Raw genomic sequence first — 16,888 nt, forward strand, 5'->3', positions numbered from 1 at the left:
TTCTTAAAGTAAAATGCGTGAGGAAAATCGTAAAGTACGACGTAACCACAACCTACAGACATGATAGCGTCGAATTGTAATTTGAATATATGAGATTTGAAATATGAGATATGAGAATTTGAAAGATGAGATAACATAATTCTAGTACGCGGAAACTCAAACACAAGCCCCCTTTCCAGCATTTCTACCACTAGCACAGCGGCGCGCCGTAGTTTTCTCCTTGCAAAAATACCATCCAGATGGCACTCGCCTCCTCGGCAGCCTAGGGAGCCTACATGCAACGCCGTTTTAAAACGGCATTGCATGTAGGCCCCCTACGGCAGCCTAAAGCCCCTCTACGGCAGCTTATTTACGGCAGCCTACGACAGCGTTGCATGTAGGCTCCCTACAGCAACCGCATGCGGAGGCGAAGTTGGAGAAAAAGAAAGCTGCAGTTGCCGGGAAGCCTGATAAGCAGCCAGGGATCTTTGAATGCTATCGCGTTCCACTCTTAAAGGCGAAGCTTAAGCATCCTCAATTTTTTAGGGTATTAAACGCTAACGTTCCAGTAACCATGATCCCAAAGACATCTCTTCTTAATAATAACCATACGAGACTTTGCAGAGAGTGTAAAGTACATTTTACTCAACGTTCGTACCAACTACGGCAAACAGTCAGTATACGTATTTTTTAGCTTCATCCCCCTGGAGCACACTACCATTTTCACTGGAATCGCAGAGAGCTCACAGATTTCAAGCACAACTAAAACGTTTTACTTTAGCTACTTCAGACTAATTCAGAGAGAGAGAAAAAAAAACATAAGAGAGGAAAGACAGGGAGGTTAACCAGATGCACGTCCGGTTCACTACCCTGCACTGGGGAAGGGTATATAGGGATAAAAAGAGGGGCTTTCTTTACCGTTGTACCTGTTTTTGTGTCATCACTAAAGTCGTTGCGCCTTTATAATTTGTTTCCTGTATTTCTTCCGCCGAATTATCTTGCTTTTGAAGAATGCACATTCGTAGTTTTTCACTTTAATTTATTCATAAGCCGTTACGTTGTATATTCTGATCATTTGCACGTCATAACATCTTAGAGGATTTGATAGTTGCAAGTTTCATATGTTGTCATCTGCTGTTATGTTTCACTAATTTCTGTCATCATGCACAGGAGTTCCCAATTCATTTTCTCACTACACGACCTCTTTCAGTATGTACATCTATTACAATTCTTAGCCCATTACTGACATGAATAAACTGATTCTGATTAAAAAGGTTACCGTAAGCCTTTGGCCAAACAGCTGCGAACAAAAGATTCTTAAGGTTATCATTTTAACTAAATAAATATAGCCTGCTTAGACATGGGGAGTCTGAGACCGCCAAAGTATGTCCTTGTACGAAGTTCTAATTCCACAGAATGCACTACTATGTCCTGCAGAAAGGAAGTTGCGTACATCAAAAATAAGAAGAAGTCGCAAGTTATTTATATAATCTATATATTACTTATCTAACCTACACAGGCGCTACTGCACACTACTGTCTATCTGCTTTTCCGTAAACCACGACCTCTTTCAGTATGTACATCTATTGCAATTCTTAGCCCATTACTGACATGAATAAACTGATTCTGATTAAAAAGGTTACCGTAAGCCTTTGGCCAAACAGCTGCGAACAAAAGATTCTTAAAGGTGATCATTTTAACTAAATAAATATAGCCTGCTTAGACATGGGGAGTCTGAGACCGCCAAAGTATGTCCTTGTACGAAGTTCTAATTCCACAGAATGCACTATTATGTCATGCAGAAAGGAACTTGCGTACATCAAAAATAAGAAGAAGTCGCAAGTTATTTATATAATCTATACATTACTTATCTAACCTACACAGGCGCTACTGCACACTACTGTCTATCTGCTTTTCCGTAAACCATGATACATTCACGACTAGGTTAAAACACTATTATCAAATATAAAGGACAATGATCTATGAAAAGGCAGGAAAATCAGTCAGACGTAGTTATGAGTGGTTACCATGCAGGGGAAAATCCCGTGCATGGTAGCCAATCATAACTATGTCTGGCTAACCTGCCTGTCTTTGTAACATAATTATTTTTAGGTAAAGGCATAGTACTCATATATAAGGCAATAGAAAGAGAGAGATTAGCATAACCGAATCAAGCGGACTACGTAATACAGTAGTATCAGGCAGTGTTCTCTAAGCCCACTGTACGGGCCCGTAGGCCTCAGAAACTTGAGCCGCGAAGATAGTCTTCTGCGCGGAGTTAGTTTGGAGCACTGACCACCAATAAAACCTTTTCTTCTAATAGTAAGTGTTTGTCCCGTCTATCAAGCACGATGTATACAAAAAAGAAGGTGTGTGAAAAACTATAGCCCTCCAAGTGAGATCGAAGGTGCTGAAGTGACGTATGTTACTGGCCGTTTCTCTGGCCAAACCAGATTAAGTAAGCTCCCTAGCGTCGAAAGTATCGCGACCGTGCTTTAGGAAGCGCCATTTCGGTCGCGAAACCTCTATTTTTATTTCTTCTCTGTGCTTGTGTCGGCAATCTGACTCACTTACCAGCGCACCTGCTATCTACGAGACCCGCTTGGCTTGAGTCAGCGCTGCATGATTTGCCAGTCATCATCTGACCGACGCTGTTGCAAATGCATAGTGTTTTTTTTTTTTTTTTTCTCTAGTTTCGCTTGTTCGCGTCGTTCCCCGGAATGAGCTCATCGCGACGCCGCGCACAAGGCGTTTACGTTGAAAGCGACTCCCTGGCTAATGTTTCGCGGAATCGCATGGCCCGATATAACAGACACCGCTTGCATATGCACGTGCCGTGGGCTGTGCAGTGTGCGTTTGCTTCAGCATCGGTAATTTTCCTGCGGTAATTTTCCTACACTGTTATTGCGGAAACGTTGAAGCACATGCATTCCCACATTCTTATATCAGGTTATCTCTTGATAGAAGTTAGAGCGCAATGCTAGTGATTTCTTTTTTTATGAGATTGAAGCCTACACAAGTCTACGGAGACAGAGAGAGAGAGAGAAATGATGTATAAATGGGGAGGTACGTTAACCAGAAGTACTTTTGTTTGGCTGCCCTGCTGAGGCGGAATTAGTGGGGGGGTTGAAAGAAAGAGAGAAAAAGGAACGAACGAAGTGAACGTCGTATACGCAGTCCAGCGGCAGCAGGCAGTGTTCTTATTCTATTATACAGGCATGGACACATTAGGAAATTGAGCAGCGCAGTTATAGCCGGGGCGTTACTTTGGAAGCACTGGCCACCTGTGGTGTTAATGAGCACTTAGACTACTTAATTTGTATTTGCAGACGCGTTAAAACCTCGAGGGCTCTCTCGACGTCGCACTAAACACGCGGCAACACGTACGACTTGAGCTGCGGGATGTTGTTGGACCGTGTCATTGCCATGGTTCTGAATTGCGCATAACTTAATGAAGCTCTTCTGGAATTCCTGCTGGGTACAGGTCTCTGTAAGACTCTAATGTATGGGATAAACTTCTGTCTCTCTCTCTCCACCTGTGTGCGTGTTTCACACACACACACACACACACACACACACACACACACACACACACACACACACACACACACACACACACACACACACACACACACACACACACACACACACACACACACACACACAGCTGCGTGTCTGTTTTCATTACTCAATTTCCTTATCTCTCACCATTTCACCTGGATTGCATACCAAGTCTATCACTAGGCTAATATCTCTAGACTCAGCATCAATTTCTCTTTTATTTTTGAACTCTTTCTGTTCTGGTAGTGGACTATTGTCCAGTTCAAAACGGTGTCACGGAAGTTCTCATCTTGTCATCATGAGAACATGTGCGATTTTATTGAAGCTTTTTATGATAAGAGTGTAAATTCGCATTGTATACGGTTCGGCACTGAGAGAGAGTCAGACGCCAAATGCGCTTCTTTCTTTCTTTCTTTCTTTCTTTCTTTCTTTCTTTCTTTCTTTCTTTCTTTCTTTCTTTCTTTCTTTCTTTCTTTCTTTCTTTCTTTCTTTCTTTCTTTCTTTCTTTCTTTCTTCTTTCTTTCTTTCTTTCTTTCTTTCTTTCTTCTTTCTTTCTTCTTTCTTTCTTTCTTTCTTTCTTTCTTTCTTTCTTTCTTTCTTTCTTTCTTTCTTTCTTTCTTTCTTTTTTTTCGGAGTTTGTACATCTCAGTGCTTCAAAAATATAGCTTCTCTTACGGGCACTCAAAACTGTTACCGTTTTGATTGACAAGTCAGGTTGATCTAGACTGACCCAACGCTACGTTATTGTTTGGTTACAGAAACACGCGAATTCTTTCAATAAGTATACCGGGTCCTCATGAGAGAGACAGCAAATATCTCAACAATCTTCGGTTTGCAGAAAACATTGCCTTGCTCAGCAACGCTTGGGATGAATTGTAACAATTGAATGAGGAGTTTAATCAAGAAAATGTGTAGAGTAGTACTGAGGAATAATATGCAGAAGACAGAGATTCAATAGACAGATGTTCAATAGCCTGGCAAGGGAGAAAGTATTCATGACAGGAAGTCAGCCTCTACAATCTGTGCAAGAATATGTTCACCTAGGTCAATCACTCACATGAGGGCCCTGATTAAAAGAAGGGAATTTGCAGGAGAATAAAAATGAGTTGGAGCGAATATGGCCTCCGCGCGCGTTGGTGTGCTGTGCTGCTCAGCTCAGCCCTAGAAGATCAACTTTGGGCAGTCCAGCGGGCCGACGACGCCGCCAAAGGCCAAGGGCTCGTGGCAGACGCCTAGACAGGTTGAAGCTTACTCTATTACATTGCCTGACAAAAAAATAAAGTTTTTACCTACCTGCCTACCAAACCATGACCGGGAGCTTACCGCTGTCCGCGAAGAAAAGTGCACAGTTATTACATTCACTAACATATGGGGCAGAAACTTCGAAGTTAACAAAGAAGAACAAGCTAAGGACCGCGCAAAGAGCAATGAAACGAGAAATGTTAGGCGTAACCTTAAAAGACAGGAATACGAGGTGTTCAGAAAGAAACTGAACTTCTGAATTAGCGCGCCAACCGGCAGAGGGAGCACACAGCAGCTACTAAGCGCACGTAGCGGCAGGTTTAGACAACAAAATGCCATTTGTGCCGTTTCGCTGTGACCGTTAGTTGGCGAGCTACAGCCGCTGAAGTGAACACGTGCACAAGCTGTTAGCCGGGTTAGTGCCAAAGTGACAATGGACCTTGCGGTTTCCCTTTCTTTTATTAATTTTTTTCCCTATCTCTCCTTAAGAACATCATAACAGACGATGAGACATGGGTTTATGGCTACGATATTGAAACGAAGGTGTAGTCGTCGCAGTGGGTGGGCAAAGAGTCTCCTTGTCCAAAAAAAAGCACGCATGAGTCGGTCGAAGGTGAAGGTTATGTTGGTTTTTTTTTTTTTTTTTTTGACTGCGAAGGCATTGTCCATCAGGAACTTGTACCACGTGGTCAGATGGTAAGCAAGGAAGTCTACGAGGGAATCACATTTGAGGAATTCTGTGCGCAGTAAGAGGCCTGAATTGTGGGAAAACCAGACTTCTATGTAGCATCCTGACAATGCGCCGGCTCACACGTCGCTCCTTGTCCGCAGCTATTTAGCAAAACATCACACTCCCGTTGTGCCCCACTCACCGTATTCTCCGTACCTAGCCCTAGCAGACTATTTCCTGTTTCTCAAGCTTAAAACCATGTTGAAGGGACGTCGTTTCCAAACCATAGACGAGATTCAGGACAATGCGACAAGAGACCTGCGCGCCATCCCAGAAAGTGCGCTCCAGGAGGCTTCCCCCCCCCCCCCCCCCCAAAAAAAAAAAAAAAAAAAAAAGGAAGGAGCGATGAGAACAGTGTATTGCCAGTAGAGGGGACTACCTTGAGGGGGACAGTGCTTAAAATGATGTGAAATCAGCAATAGAGGTGTTATAGCAAACGTTCGATCTTTTTTAGCACACCTCGTATATCGGTATAGATCAGAGAGCAAACGGGGGTATCTGGTATTCTAGACGACATTAAGAGAAAAAAAACTTGAGCTGGGTAGTCCATGTAATGGGTAGGGCAGATAACCGGTGGACCGTTAGAGTTACAGAATGGGTTCCAAAGGAAGGGAAGTGTAGTCGAGGATGGCACAAAATTAAGTGGGGTGATGAAATTAGGAAATTTGCAGGCGCAAGTTGCAATCAGCTAGCGCAAGACCGGGTAATTGGTGATCACTGGGAGATGCCTTCTTCTTGCAGTGGACCTAAAAATGGGGTGGCGATGAGGATGACTGGGTTCTTATTAGTCGATTAATTGTTACCAGTGTGTTTTGCGTAGTGTAGGTTTGCATAGGACAAGCACGTTGGTTATCAGGAGACATCGCGATCAGTGCTCGCGTGAAATAGCTGATGTATTTTACATTGTAAAGCATCACGATATGTGCATCAGCCCGGCTTCTATAGTAATCTTAAACGAATAAATATCTTTCATTGGCGACTCTGATGTTCTTGTACATATGACCTTACGGAAATTTTCTTTGTGTGTTGCAGGGGGTTGTGGTGTTTATATTCACACTTTTTTTCTAAATAAACGCTCAGTTGATAGACAGCGCTTGTCCTGTGTTCTCTCAAGGTCGTTCTTGACGGTTTGCAAGCTGCTTACAATGGATAACTTCCAACTTGACCACTTCATCAGCCTTGAGAGCTTATGATAGCTATGTCTTGGTAATACGAAATAATTTTTGGCTTTGTGCACTTCCTGAATGGCTTCATGAACAGCGAGGCGGTGAGTTCGGTGCCTCACAACACACACTGCTTTAAGAACAGAATTTGATATTTCAAAAAAAAAAAAAAAACATTTTACCACCTCTGTCTCAGAAATCAGACTTTTGAAGTCTCACACTTGAAAATATTAAACGCGCTTAAAACGACCCCCTCCGCCGCGAATTTTTTTTAACGGACTAATGATGTTATGTAGGAACCTGTTATTTGGAGATGCAGTAATGTCTTACGCTAGTAAATTACCGTATTAAGGTTCGCAAATCCTGGCTATCAAGAAAGGGATCCCGTAATCCCCTCTGTTCGCGGGTCATAAATCATGCCGTCGACGAGTTGCATGTTGGAAAGCGTTGGATAGACCGAAAGCATTTAGATCCGGCTTTAAATCGGCGCGAAGCTATAGTACACTAAGTGCCCGTTCAAACGAGTCTTTCACCTGTACAAAAAAAAAATAAAAATAAAAAGGAGAGAACATCAACAGTCTACGGCGGTGACTTCGAGAGCTCTGTTTGACGAACCCAGTCAAAAACGAGCCTTTCCGATTTACCGGTGAGTAAGTGAACGCGGCCATTAAAATGGCCTTGCCTAGCAGACAAGGAACATAAGACGCAAGGTACAGCCCCTTCGCGCAACCCCACCCCCTTTCCCTCTCTTTCCCCGCCTGCACTTATCACTAACAGCCTCGCGAATCGTACCACGAGGGAAACCGGCTCCTTTCACACAAATCGGTAAGCCGAATCCTTCCATCTCACCGTTACACCTGCAATGGAGACTCCATGCATGCATCGACAGCTGCTTCCGTGAGACAACGATGTTCTCGACGACATTCTGTGCCCCATTCGCGTTGCGCGGAAAGCGACCGGCAACGCCCAATCCCCCGATCCTTTTTCCCTACGGAGGAGCGGCGGTGTTGATTTACTCCGGCGGGCCATGAATGAACGCATACGTGGAGCTGCGCATACCATTCGCACGACGCTTTCCAAATGCTCTTTGCGGAATGAGAAAGGCCGCATGGAAGTGCGTGAACCAAGCCAGCTTAGTGGGCCAAGTCCGAGACACACTGATCACCAGAGACGGAGGAGCTCGCGCAGACTGGTCAGGAAGAGGGTGACAGAGCGCACGGGGATGGGGAGAGCGAGACCTAATTTGCGTGTGCAAATGAAGGGCGCCTTCAACCCGCTAATTACGTTTCGCCCCAAAACGCGGGCTCCTTTCGTCGACGTTGGCCCAATTCAGCGCAGAGGACGGGAGAAGCTGCGAGTCTTTACGTACTCAGAGACGTTGGGCAAACACCGGCACATATAGCGGGGTTTCACGCGTCTACAGGTGGCGAGTAAGGCGGCTCTGTGAATTCATTGTTGTACACTTGTTTGTCCTCGAAAGAAGGGAGTGCCCCGCTCCCGCGGTCTTGGAAAATATTGAACAGTGACTGACGAGAGGAACTTTGCGCCAACTTCGTAGGAGACTATATATTGCTAGGACACTCTGACATATAGGTGGTTAGTTGCGACTCGGAGACTGCTTCACGTGTTTATGAAAAGGATACAGAGTAATGGCAGTGCGAGCGAGCAAGCGTAGGAAAGTGCGAAAACGCGAGTACTAGCTGTAGCATGTAGCATTTAGTACGAGTACTGTAGCAAGCATACGAGTACTGTAGCAAGCGATATCGGTAATGTAACCGATATCGCCCGTCCCGATGCAAATGCACATGATTTACCGCGCATGCGCGTAGTGTGCGGGAAGTATTGTCGGCGCCGGCAATGGTCGAGCAGTACACTGTTCATAAGTCTAGACAACCTTAGATGCAGGTGAAGTGTCACGCTTTTGAGAGAGAGAGAGAGAGAGACTGAGAAGGGATTAAAAGATGTACGATTTCATAACTGCCACAACCAGAAGACAAACCCTGAGAAGCTTGCAGGTGTGTTCCATTTGGGCAGAACGCATTTCTATCCGTAATTTCAATGTTATCGTTACCTCTTCAAAATTGAATTGAACATCAGCGTTATTTCAAGATCACCAATGACTATCACAGGAGCTTATAGGAGTACTAATAGGACATTTGCGGTTTCTCATTTCTTGCGTAAAATAAAGGTCCGAACCACGTAAATTCCAGAAAAAAAAATACTGGCAGCCATCAGAGCAGACTGAACAAGTTACTACAATACTCGTTTCTGCGAGCCACGTTAGCTTTCGGTACGCAGGAGGTGAATGAGTCATGACGTCATAAAACATTTCCTAGGTTCCGGTTCCTGTGATCGCTGCAGTTGCCACGCAAGCCCAGCCAGAAGGAGTGCCTGCAATACTTTTGTTTTGCCGTTTTGAGGAACATCATACCAAGCCTTACTGCTACAAAATGTCAGCAAATGTTTGCTCCTTGTCAAGACATCACAATAATTTCGATGACACCAGCCCCAGCACATTGGAATCAACTATGGTATGAAATTGCGATATTTCGTAGGTGTTTCCAACTTCCATATTGGCTAACTGTCTTTCTTTGCGAGAGGCGTGTAGTGGATTTTCTAAAACTGTGAAGATATGTGTTCTTTAAAAACACTGCAAGTGAAATCTAGGCATCGTCAGCAGAATAAACGGCGAAACGTTGGGGAAAACACAGATTGACGCCAGATAGAATGACATAACCAACAAGGCGCTGGTATTTTTCGGCATATGACTTGAGTTGCATTTTCTTTTGTGCGTGTGTCATTCGCTAGTGAATGATCTCACTTGCGTATATGTAATTATCACCATTTTCACAGCTCTTGTTCCCTTTCGCAGAATCCGATAATGATTTTATCTTTTCACAACGTGTTATGTCCATTGCGCTTGGTAGCCGCCTCGGTGACGCGTGTCTCTCTATTTCTGAACACAGTGGCATTAGCGTTGCACGTATCGATTTGTTTACTTTTGGTGTCACCGTAAAAGAAGAAAACGAAGGGTGTAGGTATGTTATCAATATGTAATCTGCCAACAGCTGTCCATATGAGATCGGAGGACAGATATAACAAATACGGCTAAAATAGCACGGGGAAGGCAATAGCTACCGCAAATACGAGAAATCGTTGTCATCTCGTGATCTCATAATGATCATCACCATTTTTGCAAAAGGAAAGTGCGGTCCACCGTGGTCGGTGCAGTGCGCCCAATACGCACGAAACACTGGATTCTGGCGTTTATACATTGGATTCTGTTGGTGTTGTGCATTTGGTTAGTTTTACTTCGTGAGCTTATACATCTAGGTGGTGTCGACAGTGTTTAAGCCAGCGTTTCGCGCACTTCCACTATTCTAAAGGACTAGTTGGCGCCGTGCTCAACAACTCACGCCAGCGCTATCGCTGCGTCATCCGCTAGCGGTAACGCAAGCACTTTAGGTTATACTATAGTCGGGTACAACTTAAGAAGGCAGGAGAGGCCCCGCCCATATGACCGAAGCGCAGCAGCCGATTGCCTTCGCGACTAATGAAATAGTCCCGCTGACGCGACTCGGCCCAGCTTGAAGCGCGGGCTGGCATGTTCTCCATCGGCGGGGACACCGGCCGTCTGGTTCATGACGTCAGCTAGAGTGCGCGCCCATTGCTGGAGACTTGTATGCATCCGCCTTTGAGGGGGCAAATGCCGCTGCCGTCTAAAGTTGTACCCGACTATAGAGTTATATAATAAGTGAGGGAACATTGGAGATATATATGATTCGCGGCGTCGACGTAACAAAATCCACGTTTGCAAATACCAATAAAAGAAACCAGGATGACCGCGCAGCTGCTAGTGGACGTGGCAACAGTTACGGACGCGCTTAAACAAAGTTATTCGAGGTACAGTCAAGAAACGTTTTTGTCCTTTCTGGAAGATAAACAGCGTGGAGGTGCATTAAAGGACGTAGCTGGCACGCTGAGTGTGCTTGCGTTGTACTTCACCACGTGACTGCGGAAACCGGTTTGCTGTAATCGAGAGCGCTAATTTTCACATCTGGCACTGGCCATGCGCTGCCTCGCTGGACAGCAACAACATGCGCATTCATGTGAACGCAGACGCATCAGGGCAAATGCATGCCGGTACGTTAATCCGATACGCCTCCAATTATACTTACGCCAAACTCAGCTAGAGAGTTCGATAAAGTAAATAACAGAAGCGAGTGGATGTCATTTCCAACGGCATTAGGCGAAGTTAAGAGAATTTGGGCTAGACACGCGATGCGCAGAACAGAGAGACAGCCGACGGCGGAATGCATGGCTGAGCAGGCAATATTGTGCGTGATGGTGGACGTTCATACAAAGTTGACTAAGGAAATTCACAGATAAATTTGATAGGTGTGGTTGGCGTAGTATACAGGGACGCTTAACTGGGTAGGTGGCAATGATTACTTTCTTTACAACTTCTGTGAAGCACCTTCGAAATCGTGTTCCGCGTTATTTGGTGTATTGGCTCTGGTTGAATCCCAATGACGGTGGTCACATTCCGATAACGACGGGGCGCTAGAATGCCCGCGCATGTTTAGGTGCACGTTAAAAAATCCCAGGTGATTACAGTTATTTTGCAGCCCTCCACCACAGAGCTTCTCGTAGTCGACTGTCTAAAAATATTCGGACGTATAGCTACTCGAGTAGTTTGAGCTCGAATGCTCCCCTATTTCCTGCTTGTTTACGAATACCTTAGTAATAAAGTTGCAACACTGTCGTTGTTTAATCCACACTGTGTTAGCACGTATCTTAACGAACCGAAATGCCTGCGTTGGTGTTTCACTCCGCGCTTTCCAAACTGATAATTGTCCCTAAAAACGTACATAAGCGCTGGGGACAATGTATTCTTGTATAATCGCCACAGCGTAGCAGAGATAAACATTGGGAGAGAGAGAGAGATAGGGTGAGAAAAAAATGTCACATGGTACCAACCCAAACGTTCGTAAGGGCACCAAATTGCCCCCGCGCTGTTTTCGCTGTTGCGGCGTAAATAGCTGCGCTGCGCAGCTAAACGCCTCGAATTTGCGGCGCAAAACTCGGGAGATTCTCGAGTTCACACGATACGTGCAGCGCTCGTATATGTACGCACACGGTATATATATATATATATATATATATATATATATATATATATATATATATATAGCTCGTGCGAAGTGCTCCGCGTTATCGCCGCCTCATAGTCGTTAGAGGCTTCCATTTCTTGTTTTGCATTGACGTATTTTTTTTTTTTACTTCCCCGAGCCCGCGGAAATAGAGGGAAACGTGCGGGCAGAGCAGAGTACGCCTTTATGGCCCCTCGGCTGCGTGGTCATTAGAGAAGCGCTCCGTTTCATCGCTGTAAACAAGGGCGCCTCGGGCTAACTCCCACGAAGCTTACCCGGTCGGCTGGCTGCACCTTTCCCCTCCCCTTCTCCTCTCGCCTTGCCCCCATATGTGTTCTCCCATGTTCTCTTATCGCTGCTCTCTCTCTCTCTCTCTCTCTCTCTCTGCGCTATACAGATTTTTCGTTAGAAAAATGTGGGAGAGGGACGACATTACGGAAAGTAGAATACAAAACCAAAGTTAAATGGAAGGAACATGGCAGACCGGGGGGGGGGGGGGGGGGGGCTCCGGAAGTATGGAAGAGAGGTTGCCATGCAGTTTGAGGATCTGTGAGACCATCGCAGGCCCGGGACAGTCAAAGGGGGAGCGGCAGTAAGTCCTAACATACCGCCGAAATTTCGATCCTATCGGTGGGAAAACATTAAGAAACTACTTCGGGCGGAAATCAAGAGACACGTGCGGAAGTTTGGCGACAGATATACAGCAGCATGATGACGGAGACACAGCGCGAAAAACGGCACAAGAAAGAGAGGCTAGGACTAGGCGCTGTCACCAGGCTATGCCACCACCGCTCAGGTCAGTCTATATACATTGCCTCACATTTTTATTCTAACAAATCTATAAAGGATACATTAAAGTGCACGAAAAGATAAGTTGCTGCAGGTAGGGACCGTACGCGCATCTTCTGCATTACCCGCACGGTGCATGCTTACCAATAGCGAACTAAAAACTCGCGCCTTTCCTTAGTGCGGTGCCCTAGTGTGCTATGCTCTACGTCGAGGATTTGAAGACTTGTGAACAACAGTACGGGAGCACAAGATAGCTTCAAGTGTGTGACAGCACAGTGGACAGACCGAACACGTGGATGTTCTTCAAGAGAAGTGCTTCTTGGCCTAGTTGGTACTTGGTCAAAGATGTATTTGCCGGAAAGAAGACACACACAGAAAGCAAGACACATAGGCGACGACACGGGCAGTTGCAGATTTTGCGTAAGTTAGGGGACGCAAACCAGGGGGCTTACAAAAGTACGCAAAACAGTATGCAAAATAACGCAAGCCGGGCATGGCGCTTTGCGTATACAGAGGTCCCTCTGGGTAGCCAAGCCTCCCTAATGTGTCTTCCTTTTTGTGTGTGTCTTCTTCGCGGTAAATATGTACGAGAACATACATGTGCTTTCGTCTAAAGTAAACTCCATGTGACGAAGCAGGCAGTTGTAGCAGGCGCACTCAGCCCCCTTGCCGGGTAACGCGAGACGTTCGCCGCGGTAAACACAGCCAAACCGTCCGATAACGCAGTGGGTCGAGCCTCTGCGTAGGGTTGCCGACCTCAGCGCCTCCGCTCGGCCCGTCACACGTTGGTATAATAGCTGCGACAGGCGACGAGCGCGTCTTGCGTCGTGACTGACGAAACGAACGAAGCGCCACGAATGTGGTACGGGCACGTCGGGAGGCATATAGTTGCGGTGGGAACTGGCTGGTCCTTCAACCACGGCTATCGACAGAGCTAGGCACTCAGCAACGCAACTATTCCTATTCCTATTATAGCGCCCATCGGACCTTTTTGTGTATAATCTGTGACGTCACCTGCAGTATGCGATGTACAAAGATGGTGGAAAAAACAGCGCTAAAAACACGGAGAGAAGGAAGCACACAGGACGATCGCTGTGTTCACAGGACGAGCCCAGGACAGCGTTCGTCCTGTGTTCTTCCTTCTGTCCGTGTATTTAGCGCTGTTATTTCCACCATGGATGCATACCAACGAGCTTGCCATCCGACCCTTTCGATGTACAAAGAATTTATTCCAGACAAGAAAACACCCTCGCAGGTTAAAGCTTGCTCGTCAGTAATTGTCTCAAAATATCTTCATAGGCTGCGTTAGAATCACGTTTAATAAACCCTTCTCATTATTGTAGATTATTCGTCTATAAATCTGTCATTGTTTTCTGTGTGCCAATGATGTGTGTGTGACTGTGCTGTTCAGGAAATTGCCACCGAAGATCCCGCTGCTGCTCCTCAATTTGGATCACCCGCGCCAAAACGGACAAGTTGACGTAATCCCCACGTGATCACCTTCTCTGGCACTTTCTGTTAATCAGCTCTTGCTGAAGTCAAATGAGAAGTGCCATAATCTAAAATAGATGGTGCCACTTCAAATTTGCAATTTTCGTTATTTTCTCGCTTACAATGCCCCTGGGGCGCAATCTTACAGCGGTTCAGAAAGCGAACCGTTCGCTTGGCCTCCCGTGATTGGTCCGAATCGTGTTTTTGCTGACGAAGGCGCCATTCTGATCAATCACGTGAGGCCAAGCGAACGGCTCGCTTTCAGAACCATTGTAAGGTCGCACCCTTCTTCTCGCTACAAATGATGAATTCGTTATTACAGACGCCTAATCATTCAATGTAGCTCAACCTGACAATTTTCCTGTAGTGTCTCTTTAAGTTAGCGGTCGTGTAACTAGCGGTCGGGTGTAATTAGCGGTAGGGTTTGAGAGATAGAAGATGTTAACGTGGATTCAGGGCCGAAATTATGCGCAGCGGTGGAACACTAGCCTGCACACCATTCAATTTGCGTCTGTTCAAACCATAACCGGCACTGCAATCATATAGCTAAGGAATATACTGGATTTATTTCTTCGAAACGTCGCCACAGAAAAACGGGAATACGAAATAACACTAAGACCACGCGCGCACACAAAGAATCACTGGATTAGATGACGCTGGTAGTGACATATTGTGATGCTTCATCTAACCGCAATGACTTGTAGAGACGTTTTCGTGTTTCATGATTGCTGCTGTCACAAAATAACATTTAAATAGGCAACGTGAGTGCAATGTGGAGGAGGGTCACTTCCGAATTAGGGGAACATTCTATATAATTAGAAACGTAAGCAAATCCAACGCACCTGGTGGAATCTATATGAAGTGAAGCGGTGAATTGAATGTCATACACCTAACGGCGATGCTTACAGTTGTGTTTACTGTCATCCTACGCAACCTGTACTCGCATTTGATGTTTATGCTTATCTATCCTTCACAAAGGCCACACCATTAATTTTATAAAACCCACTTAAGTTGAATGACGCATGTGGCCTTTTTAAATCGTCGGTGCGAACTGCAGCCATTGGTGATGTGACTACTCTGTGCTCGTCGAGGTTGGCCAAGCAAGGCAAGCATCAGAGGGGGTCATAGCGCTAGAAGACACGGACAAGAACGAGAGAGCAGGACGAGCGCCCGTCCTGTTCGAATCAGCAGTTGAACCGGAATCAGCAGCTGAACCGGTGACTGTAGTGTCGAAGATAGTTGGTTTTCACAGCAAAGCGCGTTGGCCGGCTGACCAAAAAAAAAAAAAAAAAAAAAAAAAAACCTCCCATCCCACCCTGCGAACATGAATGTCCAGCGAAGCTGTATCAAACACCACACATGGTCGAGCATTGTATTCACGCTGTTGTTCTGGTTTCGTTAATTTCCATGGTCTACCCATGGCAGTCTTAGAATGAACTGAATCAGTTGCTAGACGGGTCTCCGTTTTATATATGAAAGCGGGGTGACGCGTCATATATATATATATATATATATATATATATATATATATATATATATATATATATATATGCCTGATTGCAAAGAAAGACATGCCGTTTGCCTTCCATTGTGAACCTGGCGTTTTGTGTTTACGCCATGAAAATTTCTGACCAACGAGAGGTATACAGCTTCGCTGTAAAAGTACAGCGATCACAGCCTGCATTGTGAAGCGGAACAGATTAGGAGCCATGCCGGTAGCACTGCTCACGTGCCCACTCATCTTACTCCCACTCGTTAATAGTCTATTAAACTTATCTATATCTACAAATATGCCCACCGAGATTATGATGATAATGATGATGATGATGATGATGATGATGATAATGATGATGATGCTGCTGCTGCTGCTGCTGCTGCTGCTGATGATGATGATGATAAAGCAACAGCAACCGCCGCACCAAATCTGGGAACCACCTGGCAAAGAGCGATTCGCCTTAAAACTTGTTCTGGTGGTCGAGTTTATTGAAATTTCAGTTTTCGAAAGCGAAGCTAGACAGATTCGATGATCGACTTTGCTGCCCTTATTCGGTCCTTCTATGACAAGTCTTTGACTCTTTGACAATATGATTATTGCCCAGGAGATAAGGTAGAATGACTTCAATGGCCCAAATACTGCAGTAGTAATATACAGGGACACTATGAGCGCAGCTGAAACGTCCCTACTCAAGCTGCTGTTGTAAAAATATTCTACGTAAGATTGGATGACCTCATATCCTCGTTGTCGCCGTACTTTTTGTTAGCTTTTTCAATGCAAATGCTGCCGTCAGGAGGCGTACGCACGGGAGATTGACTACTGCACACTGCGGAAGTGAAGAAGCCTCGACGGCATCTGCCCCGAGTGAATGATTACGTATGCACAAAAGAGAGAGATAGAGAGAGAGAAAGAGAGAGAAGCTTGTGGCAGCCGAAATTAGACGTCTGTAAATGGCGCTCCGAAGAGCGAGCCGACAGCGACAACGAGCCGACGGCCGCATATAGACGAGCGTGCCGAAGACAATGAGACGGGGTGACGGAACGGGTCCTCTTCATCCACCACTCGAACACACACCAGGCCCGGGATTCATTCGCGTTTACCCGTGCACCGCCTCTTCATTCCCCGAGCCGTCAGGAGAACAATCGACCACCCGAGACGGCAACCAGTGGCGGGAACTTCTCTCTCGCAGAAGGGACCCCTCGAACTCGACAACAATGAGGCTCTCTTACGAATGAATAGCTGGGTCCTTCCTCGCCACCACCGGCTCTGAAAATCGGAACCGGAA

The 16,888-nt window shown here is 45.7% G+C and overlaps 1 long non-coding RNA gene across 1 annotated transcript; it reads left to right on the forward strand.

Moving 5' to 3' along the window:
• Positions 1 to 9,016: 9,016 nt before the first annotated feature.
• On the forward strand, positions 9,017 to 14,208 carry LOC125947277 (uncharacterized). Its single transcript, XR_007468145.1, has 2 exons — positions 9,017 to 9,206; positions 14,029 to 14,208. It is a non-coding gene; the product is annotated as an uncharacterized LOC125947277 (long non-coding RNA).
• Positions 14,209 to 16,888: the final 2,680 nt, after the last annotated feature.

Source organism: Dermacentor silvarum, chromosome 7 (assembly GCF_013339745.2).
Source record: "Dermacentor silvarum isolate Dsil-2018 chromosome 7, BIME_Dsil_1.4, whole genome shotgun sequence".
Classification (NCBI taxonomy): domain Eukaryota; kingdom Metazoa; phylum Arthropoda; class Arachnida; order Ixodida; family Ixodidae; genus Dermacentor; species Dermacentor silvarum.